Genomic DNA, 13,551 nt, shown 5'->3' with positions numbered 1-13,551 from the left:
ACATAATTTCTTGAATAAGATGTCATTTATTGCGTGTAATTTTCTACTTTCTGGAAATCATGTGAAAAAGATGAGTTTACAGAAGTTTGTGAGAGAATGGAGGCCAAACTAGAATTAAAGTGGAGCTAAAGGACCGAGTTTAAATGTCTAAGGAGGTGCAACTAGAGTGCTTGGGTCATCTACCATGTTTGAAAGTTTCAAATAAGGAAAGAAATCAAAAAGGTAGAATCTGAAAAGGAAAAATCAGATTTGAGCACTGATCAGTATTTTGGGTGTATCTCTCTCCTCAAAAATCCAATTGGCACAAGGCCAAATGGATTGGAACCATGACTTAAATATCTACAATTTTCCAGTTTTGAGTTTTTCAAAATTCACAATTTTTGAGACCGAAATTAACTCACAAGTTACTATTGTAAATACGGGCGAAAATCAAAAATAGTAAAAGTTTTATTTTCTTTGGACACTTTGACATTAGGGTTTTGAAGGGAGGTTGTGTAGAACTTCTCTAATGGCAGCCTAAACTCTTTGCTAGGGCTAGGGGTTATGTTTCTTTTATACGGTATGAATATTCAATGTGATTCTTTCTAGGATTTTATCAACAACATATTTGATTGTTCAATTAGATTTCTTTTGATGTATTAGTTATTCCATGCTTTCAATAAGTTCAATCATGTTTTTCTTATTGTTTAGATGAATTTCTAATAGTTTCAAATAGAAATTAGGTTTTAAAGTGAATGGGTTTTTCTAAAATATTTTCTAACCGCATTATTAATCTAGGTTATCATGCGTTCTTGAATTGTCTCAGTTCAACCGAATCATAAGTATTTAATTGTATAAGAAAAATCAATTATGAAATATACAATTTCTTAGATCACAAAGAATTTCATATCGAAAACACCCCAATGCCCTAGTATTTACATTATTGACTTAAATCAGTTATCACTGTTATTCTTTTTTACAATTACCAGGAAAAAATTATCCTTCATCTTCACCAATTGTAGCCAAACTTTGTTCTAAATTAAATTTTCCGGTTTTAAAAGAAATAAATTAAATATTGAGATTTTTTTTATAAAAAAAATAGAAAATAATTCTTAACCCATTTAAGTGGAACAATACTATGCTTGAGATTTAATATAAGTTGGAGATTTACTAGCAAATAAAATATTGTCATATCGATGATAATCAGAGTCCTATTATTTCTTTGCCTATAATTGATGACGAAGAATATCTTAGCCTTATCAATCGGATGGAAGGATGAGATAAACATGTGAGAAGTTTGGTGGACCACTTTGCAATCAAAAAGCAAACAAAGTATTTGATAACAGCAATAGAATTACTTTAATTAAGTTAGCCAAACTAACTAGCACTCACTTCTTATTTGTTTTTGTTTTTGTTTTTTTTTTTTAATTTTTTTTTATAGATTTTGATTATTTATGCAGGGCCAGCACCACATTCATTAATCATTACAATGAACCCTCGAAGCTACCCAAAAAACTTTATATATAATTTTTTGTTTTTTTTTTACCCGCCTAAAAATATAAATTTGACCACCCGAACCCTAGTTTTTTAAAACCCAACTAAAATAAGCTTAAATTGGTCATCATAATAATATTTAGGTCTTTTTAAACACACAAGAAATATGTCCAATACAAACCCATTTGATCTAAAATCTGGAGGAAAAAAATAATAATAAGCTCAACAATAAAGGTAGAAATGTGTTGAGCATCTCTAACAGTCTAGCTAAACACAATATACTCTCTATTGTAGAGAGTGAAACCATAAAACACTGACCCAATAGTTTCTCTAAACGCCAAAAGGTTTTTTGCTCATGAATAGTATCTTTCCAAGCGGGCCTGAAGGGTTACTGAAGATTAGCAATTGAATTTCTTTTATTAAAAAATTCCAGCATTTGAATATAATAATAGTTCTTTCTCTTTCTTCTTTGTTTTCTTTTTGGTCTCACACACTCTCCAATTCTTCTCAAAAAACAAAGGAAACGAGGCCCTTTGCCTCTTGGTTTCTTCTTGATTTCTTCTCAAATTCCAGCACATGTGAGAAAACAAGCCAACAAAATCAAACAACTGAACAAAAGAAATAATTATTCTATCATCTCATAAAACCAATTTAATTAGAACTACAAAACTAAAATCAGAACAACCAAAAATCAAGAACATGAAAAAAAAAATGGAAGTCGATTTGACCCAATCCTAACTGCATGCACTTAGCAGTGGCAGGAGGATGAGCATGAGTGAATAGGTGGCGATGGTTGGTGAAAGCCGATCTAACTTGGCTAATCTTCACTAATTGAGTGACTCTTCCCTCTCTTGGGATTTGGTCGATCTCCACCGACCTTCGCAAAGGTCATTAGCTTAAGTGAGGTAGGCCTTCCTCGAGGGTGTCATGGCAGTACGGTGGAGAAGGCCAAGATTTCTCTTCTCTTCTCTTCACACTCTGTGTGGGTGTGCGCTTGTGCGTGTGTGTGCGTGCATATGTGTGACGATAATGAAACCAAAAGGAAATGGGAAAAGGATATTCTTCATTCTCCAATTAAAATGTGTGGTAGATTTTTTTTTAAAAGATAAGTATGGTAAGTTTTTTTTTTTAAAGAAAATTAATTATAAGTTAACGAATAATAAAAAAAAAATCCCTTAAATTAATATTAGATGGGTTTTTCTTCAAATAAAATAGAAAGGTTAATTGATAAGTTAATGAATATTAATAATTAAAAAGATAAAATCTAGGAAAAAATTAATAAATAAATTCATTCCAAGTTACATAGATTTGATAAATTCTATGTAATTTGAAATTTATCAACTCTATGCTTCTTAAAATTTATCAATTCCATTTGAAATATGTGACTATTGAGAAATATTACCATTTGAAAATATTATCGTTGGAAGATTTAAAATATAGCTATTATGAATTTGAAAAATATAGCTATTAGGAATGAATAGAGGAAGAATAAATAATAATAATAATAATAATTAAATGCGGTAGATAAATGATAGAAAGTCTATTAGAAAATGTATTTGAAAAAATAATAGGTAAAAGGTAAATGTAATTGTTTACTCTCCAAACAGTACAAAAATTTGGAAAAGTTGCTAGAGATCTCTTAAACATTAGAAAAAAACCCATTTAGATCTTAACAAATTTGAAAGAGATGTAACTATAAGATTGATAATGAAGGTAATATGAATTATTAATAAATATTTTTAATTATATATTATATATTATTATACATTTCTTATATTTTTTTTTAAGATCATCATGCCATGTAAGACTCAATAACGTGACTCTCTAGTGATATTAGGTATCAACTATCTAAAATAAATGTGAAAAAATAGGTTAGAATTCACTGACCCGACCCGAACCCGATTTTGTTTACCTGAATAAAAAATAGGTTGACTTGTGACTCGACTCGTTTTTTTATGGGTGAACCCAACCTGGCTAACATGTGACCTAACTTGTTTTTAAAACTTTTTATGTTTTTGTTTTTGTTTTTGGGAAAAAAAATAAAATAAAATTATGACATAGTTGGTTTACTTGTTTGTTATGGGTTTTACATTGCACAAGCCAAACTCAATTGACAAATATAATGCACGTGGTTTTTCTTTTTCTAATAAACATCAAATTTTAAAACCATATTTTGGATGAAGCCATTAAAAAAAAATACATGTATTTATATTTAACATTGTCCAAATACAATAATCTCAAGAAAACAATTGAGACTTTTATCTAGTTGCATGCAAACGAATTGAAAGATAATGATTAAGGGATTCTTCTTGCTTGAGTAACGCAATAAGTAAAGATTTTTAGATATCAAATGATCGAGTACATACCAAGATAATATGATTGTATTAGACTTAAAAGCATATATTTGAAATTATAAACATGTATGAAAAGTATTCATAAGTGTGAAATGAGTAAACCTAAAGTATATCAATGAAATTTGAATAAATTATGGATAATTAGGCATATTTTTTTAACAATCCATAGTCAAAATAAAAGGATGATATTTTATGGAGTGTATATTGCTTATCAATAATGTGATATTTATAAAAGAAACCATGTATAAATAAATTGTGGGGGGGGGGGGGATCCGAGGATAGCACCTTTGTTGGACCACACCCGAGGGTCGTGCGATCCCAGTAGGCAAGCACTAGGCTGGGAGACTTGGTATAGCTTGAAAGAGACAAGGGCCTTTAACAACTTGAGGAGGTGTCTTGGGCGTGGACCTCCCAAGTTGAACTAGAGGAACCTCGCCCCTAGCTGGGAAGCATGAACTGAGAGAGGCAACAGTGGTCGGTATGGGAGGAGAGAGAATGGGAAACTTTCCAAGGAAGAACCCATCATGTTTGCATTGAATGCCCATCACCCACTATGTCAATCGCAGTAATGGCTGAAGGACACCTAAACAGTGTCAAGACAACTTGTAGTTCACTCAGCACTTCCTCCAAAGGTGAGATGAGACAAGTATCTAAGGGAGATCAACCACCCTCCATATGGAGGGTCAGGGTGAAAGGAAACTATTATAAAGGGAAAGGGGATCTCATTGAACATGGACTAGAACTTGGAGAGAGAGAGAGAGAGAGAGAGAGAGAAAACGCCCAAACTTGTAAACTTCTAAGTGTAACAAGCTTCCTTGGCTGACCAAGGAAAGAATCAATATATTACTTTGTACATTTTTGTCTGTCTACTTTTTACTTCTTCCCATCTGGACCATTTCTTAAACTTCAACCCATTAAATAAGAAGCCCAAGTGTTGGTCCGCGATTCCCATCTCTACAAATTAATTGTAATGGGCTCACTCCCCAAGCCCGTTAATCATTCTTGGGCTCTTGTGGTTGTTTTTTGCTCCACACATAAATAAACAATCAAACTTTGATGTATATCCCAAATTGAAATAGAGAAACAATCAGAGCATCTAAAATAGTAAAATTAAATACAACTCTTAGATTATTTTTCAAGATATTATATTTTGAAACTAGTTTTTAAGATTTTAAATTGTTTATATGTTTTTATTCTATATCAAATATGCTATCTAATTGGGCATTTGTACTTTTGTTTTATATTTTGGGATGTTGATATTGTGTGTTTGTTTTAATTAAAATTTCAAAGGGTAGACTAGTCTTCATTGTGTTTGTGCTATTTATTTTGATTAATAATGTTGCGATCTGTATAATTTTATAAGTATTGAACAAGTATCAATTTATTGAGCTGAGCACTTTCTTGATATGGGTGGTAAATTCAAAGTAATGCATTTCACACCAAGTAATTTGCTATATGACTTACCAAGTGGCAAATACATTTTAAAAAATAAAATTAAAAAATAATGTAAAAAATACAGGTTGACCGTATCCAACCCATTTCTAACCCACTTAAATGAACCATTTTTTTCCCTAAACCCATTTTCAATCCTATTATGATTGACTTAACTCGAACCGACCCGCCTGTTTACCACTTCTAATCTAAGATTCTACACTCCATTTGTTTTAAAGTAAAATATTTTTTGAAAAATGTTTTTCCCATTTTCAAGTGTTTTTTTGCAGGTAAAATATAGTCAAAATTGTAAAAAGTGGTAAAATGTTTTACCTTTGAAAATTTGGTAAAAAATTTTCTAAAATAGTAACTTCCCCTCCTCCATCTAGTTGCTAGGTCATCGATCTAGTGGCTGGAGACATCGCTCCAGTGACCGGTGCTAGCGATTCGACGTCTGGAGACTCCACTCCAATGATTGGTGCTGGCGATTCCTTGGCAGGAGACGCCTCATAGGTGATTGTTTTTGGTGGTTCGATGGCTGGAGATTTGCACTGTAATCGATGTTGGAGGGTTTAGTATCTGAAGATATTGTATTGTCGGTTGGTGTTGGCAGTCTGGTCATTGGAGATACCATTTTGACAGCAATCGTCGGTAGTTTGATCGACAAAACCATCACTCTGACTGTCGATTCTAACTGTTCGGTCATAGGAGCCACCATTTTGACTGTCGATTCCAACGGTCTGGTCACTAGACCTCTAGCACTAGTGACTTTGGTACTAAGCTATCAATTTTGTTGATTTGATTAAAAAAAATTAATTATTATATCATACACCTAAAAAAATATTTTACAGAGTTAAAAATATTTTACTTCAAAACAAACAGAATCTAGACTAAAGATAAATATATAATAAAAATCTCAATTAATTAGGCAAAGGATAAATCAAATTTTTTTTTTTTTTTTTGCAAATTAACATCATTTTAATAACAATTTTGTTAGTTATCATGTTTTTTGTAACTATTTAAGAAACAAATATTTTCGTATCTTTAAAACTTAAATTCAGTGAAAGAACTTGAGTTTTTAGAGGGCAAAACTAACGTGGAAAAAAATCCATCAAAATTCGAACTCCTCAAAAGAAAACCAAAAGAAGCAATCAAAAAACTGATATTAGTCAGATCTGATGCTTGGGACGTGGGACACGGCATGGACTCTTCTTTTGTTGCAAGTGCTCTTTTTTTTTTTTTTTTGGGATAAACTTGTTGCAAGTGCTCTTCTTTTGCTCCTCACCAGACCTCTCACATGGCACAGATTCTCTTCTTTTGTTTGTTTTCTGCCAAGTCTTTTTTGGTTTCCATTTCTGCTTATTATTGAAAATTAAAAACTAAAAATATCATATTAAAATAAATTTTAAATGTGTGAATAGTACTGTGGGACTTATCTTTAATGAAAATTTTGTTGAAAAAATAGGTTTGTGAGTCTCATAAACAATGCACGAATCCACTAACAGACGCATTTTTCAATCTTGGGCATGATATTTTAGTTACTGTAACCATGGGTTCCACTGTGTGTAAAATGCAAACGCACAAATGCAGACTTTAAACACAATCTAAGCATATACTTAGGGTCCGTTTGTGTAACGCTTGCGACTACTTTTTTTGAGATTACATTTTTTTGGACTAGTCCATAACACTATTCATAAACCGGCCAAGTGTTAAAAATGTATAAACAGTAATTTGTAATAATAAAAAATATTTTACTATAATATTTTTAATAATAAATTTTTAATTTTTAATAAAATAAACGGTATTTAAATTTTAAATGCACATATCTTATAAAAGATCAAGTGATTGCCGTTTGTACCTAAGCTAGAATGGCTTGTGAACTGTACTGTCAACTCGATATTTTGAAATAAAGTTTGTTCACGTGTTGTCTTCTTTTGCTCAACACTGAGCTGTTTGTTTTCCCACCTTCTTTACCACTTCTCGAGGAAGGGAAAACACAGTTTGGTGGGGAAAACACAGTTTGGTGGGGACACGTGCAAGCCAAGGGCCTGGCTAGCTCCTTGGCGCATGACACTGCAACTCCATTAAATGGCAGAAAAAATCCATTTAATACCCACTTCCCACGTACTCCCACCTTGACCACTTCTTTATCTTCTTGTTAATTTTGCTGTATATGTACTGGGTTGTTTCTTCTCTCCTCCACCTTCTCTCTCTACTAATAACTCTGTTAACTTTTAGTTTCCTCTCTCCTTCAGCTTCTCTCTCAAAACTTTAGGATCTGCCACTGCTTGTTCTCATTTTGTTGAAACCTCGCACTGCCGAATTCTTTACTCCTCTCTCTCTTTCTCTCTGCAAACACACTTGTCACTGTATCAGTGATACCACTGTCATTTTTTTTTTACACGCTGGGTTGAGAGTGGTTTTGATGGTTGAACCACCGATTTCCGGTTTTTGATGCATATTTTTTTAATTTCTGATTTTCGAAGAGAACCGTGCAAGATTGAGATCCGGTTCCCGGTTTTTAAAACCATGGAACCACTAGCCACTAGGTACTCCATATGTGATTCTATAACCATGGCCTCTCACTTTCTCTATGGCATCCCATTTCCCTTCGCTTCTACTTCTACACACCCCAACCATGGCTGCACGCTTTGCAGTGACTGTCTAATCCCTGGAGGGCTTGTCTTCGACCATGTCATGGAGGTCTGGGACCCACCCGATAACATCAATCTCGGAATGATGTGTAGTGCGCGGGTCACCAGCCGGTCGCACTGTACGGAGTTTACTTCTCTTGGAATGGAAGGATTTGGAAAGACTACAATTTCTGGTAAGAAAATTGATACGATCATACAAATTTCTAACTTATTTTGGGACACAATTTGCTAGAGTATTAATATAGTAAACAATCTTTTTATTTCTAATTGATTTAATGTCCAATCAGTAGAGCTAGTCTATTTGATAGGGTTGCGCTATTCTTCATAAGGTTTAAGTTGATATCGCTTCGAACTTTTTTTTTAAAGAATAAACATTGCTTAGAACTTGGTTGGCCTTGTGAGGGTAAGTAGAATTTGCTAAATTGGGATTTTCCTAGGTTCAGTTGGTGTTTGTGTTTAAATAACAGTTTTCAGTTTTTCTAGAAATATATATGGGTGAAAAAGTATGTGAAAATAAATACACGTGGATGAAAATACATGTAAATATTGTTTAAAAACTGAAAACAGGTGTTCAATCTCATGTATCAAATGGGGTATAGTAGTTTCTGTTTTTCAAACATTATAAATAGGAAACTAATTTTGGTTTCCAAACAATATAATTAGTAGGGAACTTTTTCAAACTATATAACTTAGTAGCATTTCGAGCCTTATTTTGAACTTATAAACCGAGCCTCAGAGGCTCGATTTTCATGTTTTGAGGCATCGTCACATGGAACCTTTTCCATGTAGAAATCGAGTTTTATAGACTCAATTTTCATATCGAGCATCATAAACTCGATTTCTGTGGTCTAATATTCTACGTAGATGCCACATGAAAATCGAGCCTTAGAGACTCGGTTGCTAAAAGTGAAACCAAGTATCAGAAACTCGATTTTCAAATTGTGGTCAAGATATAGAACACGTGCTTGATCATGTTTGGGTCCCTATAGATCTGGTTTTTAGGGTCTCTCGTCACACACATTCAACAGTTTGTCCCTCTCTCTCATACAATCCCAACACTTAATCAATTCTTCCCTCTCTCACTCGCCCTCTCACTCTCATACAATCCCAGCACTCACATTGCACATCCTCATGTCAGGTAGGGGTCTCACTCTCTAGTTGGTTGTTTGTTGTTTGGTTTTGATATTTGTCTTTAATTTTTTTTTTTTTTTTTTTTTTTTTTTTTTTTGCTTGAGTATGAAATTATAATCATTGATTGTATTTGGTGATGTAATTGGTATTGCCATAAAAACATTTTAGCTCCATTATGTACTGGCTCCCATCAGAAATGTTGCTGTAGTAGAAATATCAAATGTTGCCATGAGTAATGAAATGGGAAGTTGAGCCCCTGGCAGATGAGTTTATAAAGAAAACTTAGCAAGCATGCTTCTTTCTTTGCTCTATAGTGATACAACTATTTACTTCAATTGTGTCCACAGTACATCGAGATCAACATTATTCATACTATTCCTAGTATGCACTTCATCCATGAACTAGATCCACCAATTGCACTTTACCATCACACTTACTAAGTAAACCAATGCACAAAACATATTTTTAATTATTGGAACTCATAACTTCTAAATGAGCCATATCTTGGCGCAAGATTTCAAGAAATACTAATCAAATTCACAAAAATTCCAAAAACCAAAATTTGAATATGAGAGAGAGATCCATACTTGGCTGCTAGAAAGAACGACACAATTTGTAACAAACACATACACAATTTTTATATGACAGTTGTTACCAAAAACACACTTCTTAGATGTTAATTTATTTGAAAGGGCAGGAGTGTTGGTACCAAAAACCGCTTGATACAAAGCATTCGCATGAAGAAAACAACTCACTTGTCTTTCTGAATGTAATAAACTACATTTTTAAGGAATTTGTTTTACATTTATATTGCATGTTATGTCCCAAATTTCATTTGCTATGTTTGGTTGTCGATTGTCGCTTCATATCACCAACATAAATTTTCACTGTTGTAATGAGACTGTTGAATATGATGTAGGCAAAAGAAAGTGGACAAGCAGTGGAGCGTGCAGCTGTTTTCGCAAAAGTATACTGTACCAAAGATGGCCCATCGGATGACTGAATTGCTGAGTCAGAGCAGAGGCATCAGGAGCAAATGGCCTCATTGCATGCACAACATAAGGAGGAAATTGCCGAAGCACTGGCCGAAGCAAAACGGGAATCAGATGCACGGCATGAGCAGCAAATGGCTAAAGCAAAGCGAGAATCAGATGCACGGCATGACCAGCAATGGCCGAAGCAAAGCGGCAAATGGATGAAATGATGTTGGGCGTGAGAGCCATGTTACAAGATGATGCGTTTGCTCAAGTGATGGGCAAAGAACGTTGTGGACGTGTACGTGTACGTGGGGTCAGTTTTGGACCAACCCTAATAGGAAGAAGTGGGTCCAACCTTCCATGTTTGACTGGGCCGTCGTCCAGTGAAATGGCCCATCGGATGACTAAATTGGAAAATTCGCTGAGGGACTAACTTGCCGAGTCAGAGCAGAGGCATCAGGACCAAATGGCCTCATTGCATGCACGGCATAAGGAGGAAATTGTCAAAGCACTGGCCGAAGCAAAGCGGGAATCAGATGCACGGCATGACTGGCAAATGGCCGAAACAAAGTGGCAAATGGATGAAATGATGTTGGGTGTGAGAGCCATGTTACAAGAAGCTATGTTACAAAGCAACGTGAGCAGTTTAAGCAATTTTTCAGGTACTAAAAATGTTGCCTTTAATTTAATGAAACTTGCGTGTTTATTGCAATGCATTATTATGTGCTACTAATACGATGTATATAATATATTCAGGATAGCGCTGCATCACAGTGAGGACTCTTCGTGGATATTTTAAGATTGTATGTTGTATAACTTTTTGGCTGTATCAAAAGGAATATTGTAAACATGATATCTGATGCTCGCTGCATCTTTTTTGTGTCAAATGGACTTTAAACTTTTTCCCTCCATTTTGTTGCTATATTGAACTGCATATTCCTTAAAGATTGATAATTTTTCTGTATTCGTTAGAGATATTGATTTGTGACAGGTTTAAGAAAATTCTAGCTTGATATTTAGTTGAAATTTTGGCTAGTTATTTTTGTTGCATGCAACAAGCTGGAATTTTTTGTATGTGTGACAGGTTTGTAAAACTTATAGCAAGTTTGTAAAACCCATCTGGCCTAGAAAGGGAAAAAAAAAAACAAAAACAAAAACTATAGTTGCGTTTTTAAAACGCGGATATAGACAAATTCTTAAGAGGAATCCGGGGGTCTTAGGTCGCGTTTTAAACGCGGCTACAAATTTAACCTTAGGCCACGTTTAAAACGCGGCTAAAATATGTCTCAAAGGCCATCAACAAGGGAGTTGTGGCCGCACTTTTTAAACGCAGCCTAAGAGCAGGACCTATAGTTGCGTTTTAAACGTGGCCTAAGGTTCTGATCTTAGGCCGCGTTTTAAATGTAACCTAAGGTTAAATCTATAACCACGTTTAAAACGCGGCTTAAGACCAAAACCTTAGGCCGCGTTTTAAACGGGGCTATAGGTCCTGATCTTGGGTCGCGTTTGAAAAAGTGCGGCCATAGACCCATCAGTCCTATAGTCACAGGTTTTAGGCCACATTAGAAAATGCAGCCTAAAAAAATGCAGCTATAAGATATAGCCACGTTTTTTTGACATATAGCCTTGTTTTAAAAACGTGGCCATAGAACCGGTTTTTTGTAGTGTCTCCCCCCACCCCTTTTTTGAATAACAAGTTAGAATCCTTTTCAATTGAGTTATACATGTATCTTGACATTGATATGGCTTGAATATGGAGTTGTTGTCAACTTGTCATCATGGAACTGGTTGAAAATCTTAAGGTTAAAAATTATGTTGTTTCTTGAATTGTTGTTGGCCTTGATAAAACATTGTCCTCAAAATTGTTCACCTCATCATTAATATTCTTTCTATGGGGGCAGAGCTACACTTGCCAAAATTTTTAAAAGAACTTTATAAGGTATATATATTTTGCAAATTTTTTAGACACTAGACCTTAAAATTGATAGTTGGCCCCTCCAAAAAATAAGAGCTGTCTCTTGCAAAAAAGTATTAAATAACTACTTAAACGTTGGGTTCTAAAAAATAATTGTTAAGAACAACAAACTATCCGCATTGAAAAAAAAAAAGAAAAGAAAAAGAAATTTTTTTTAGTTTTTTCCTGTCTTATTAATTGGTAAGTTTTGGCTGTTGAGTTCAAATAGTAAGTTTGTAATAAAATAAATTTCTTGGTAGAGTTTTTTTTTTTTTTTTCTTTTATTTGGGACTAAGTCTTTCGTTGTTGTTGTTGTTAATTTTCGAATTGTTTGTCAATACTTGATTTAGTCACAAAATGTTAAATGAAAAAAACTATAAAACCAATGTTGTCTGCAATTTTTTTTTTTTTTTTTAGACAACCAATGCATATAAATTACTACTAGAGGTTTCTATTTAACCAAAAAAAAAAAAATGCTTCCACAATATTGCAAGCCACGAACTTTAATCAATTACCCACAAATGTTGCAACTTGCAAGTCACGAACCTTAATCTAACAATAAATCTAGGATAAAACACACAAAGGAACCTAAGGTTTAGGATAGCTAATACTAAGTATTATTAAGACTTTTTAAAAATATCAAATTTTCTCCCTAAGGCTCTATTTGGTTAAAGGATGAAAAATATTAAAAAGATGACAAAAAATAGATGGATAAAAAACTCATTTATTTAGTTGAGAATAAAATAAAATAACAGAAAATATAGTTTATAAATTTATCAATGGTATGTATCATGAATTTCTTTTGTTGTGTGGTTTGATATTTTTCTTTGGTTTTTATTTTTTGCTTGAGTATGAAAATCATTGAGTATTGTTAGGTTTTTATCATGGGTATTGTAAGGACACGATTCGTAACGACCCCAAGATAATATTGGGCTCGCACGTAAAGAGGGCCCAAACAATATCATTTATAGAGCGTGGGTTTGAAAAGCTAGACCTTGGTCACAAGACGGTGGTTTTCCGTGGTGTTCATACATAATTAAATTGTGTTCGCCCTAGGAGTCTTTCTCCTGGAGGCGGGCTGGGAGGCTCTGGTTTTTGGCCATTTTTCCCAGCCCCTTTCCTGGATTGCTTGTTCCTTTTTTTATATTAGCCTGCTTTTCTTATCCTTCGTCCACGTGTAGGATCGACTCTTCCAAAACTGATACTTGTCCCATCAACCTATACCCGGAGTGGTAGGGGGTGGTTGTAAAAGTTTAAGAGCATGGCTCTGTCAGGTGCAGAATGCTTTATTACAGTTCTGGCAGCCTTTTACTTGTGCTGTTCCCGTATTGTGATCACTTTTCCTTTTAGGGGTATTTATGGCATGCCAAGCAGGAGCTCGTCCTCGGCCATTTCTTTAGGCCGTCCATGACTCTCGTGATGCATCCTCGGCCCTGTGCCTCCCCGGCGCAGGCCTTGGGCCAGAACATGAAATGGGCTGGGGTCACAAACTCTCTGGCCCCACAGGTATGTATCATGAATTTCTTTTGTTGTTTGGTTTGATATTTTTCTTTAGTTTTTTTTTTTTTTTTTAATTT

The 13,551-nt window shown here is 34.2% G+C and overlaps 1 long non-coding RNA gene across 1 annotated transcript; it reads left to right on the top strand.

Annotated features, from left to right (window-relative positions):
- Nucleotides 1-7,391: 7,391 nt before the first annotated feature.
- On the top strand, nucleotides 7,392-10,999 carry LOC115984557. Its single transcript, XR_004090545.1, has 3 exons — nucleotides 7,392-8,085; nucleotides 9,963-10,682; nucleotides 10,777-10,999. It is a non-coding gene; the product is annotated as an uncharacterized LOC115984557 (long non-coding RNA).
- The last annotated feature ends 2,552 nt before the right edge of the window (nucleotides 11,000-13,551 follow it).

This window comes from Quercus lobata, chromosome 1, assembly GCF_001633185.2.
Source record: "Quercus lobata isolate SW786 chromosome 1, ValleyOak3.0 Primary Assembly, whole genome shotgun sequence".
Lineage (NCBI taxonomy): Eukaryota > Viridiplantae > Streptophyta > Magnoliopsida > Fagales > Fagaceae > Quercus > Quercus lobata.
This window is presented reverse-complemented; position numbering and strand designations above follow the sequence as displayed.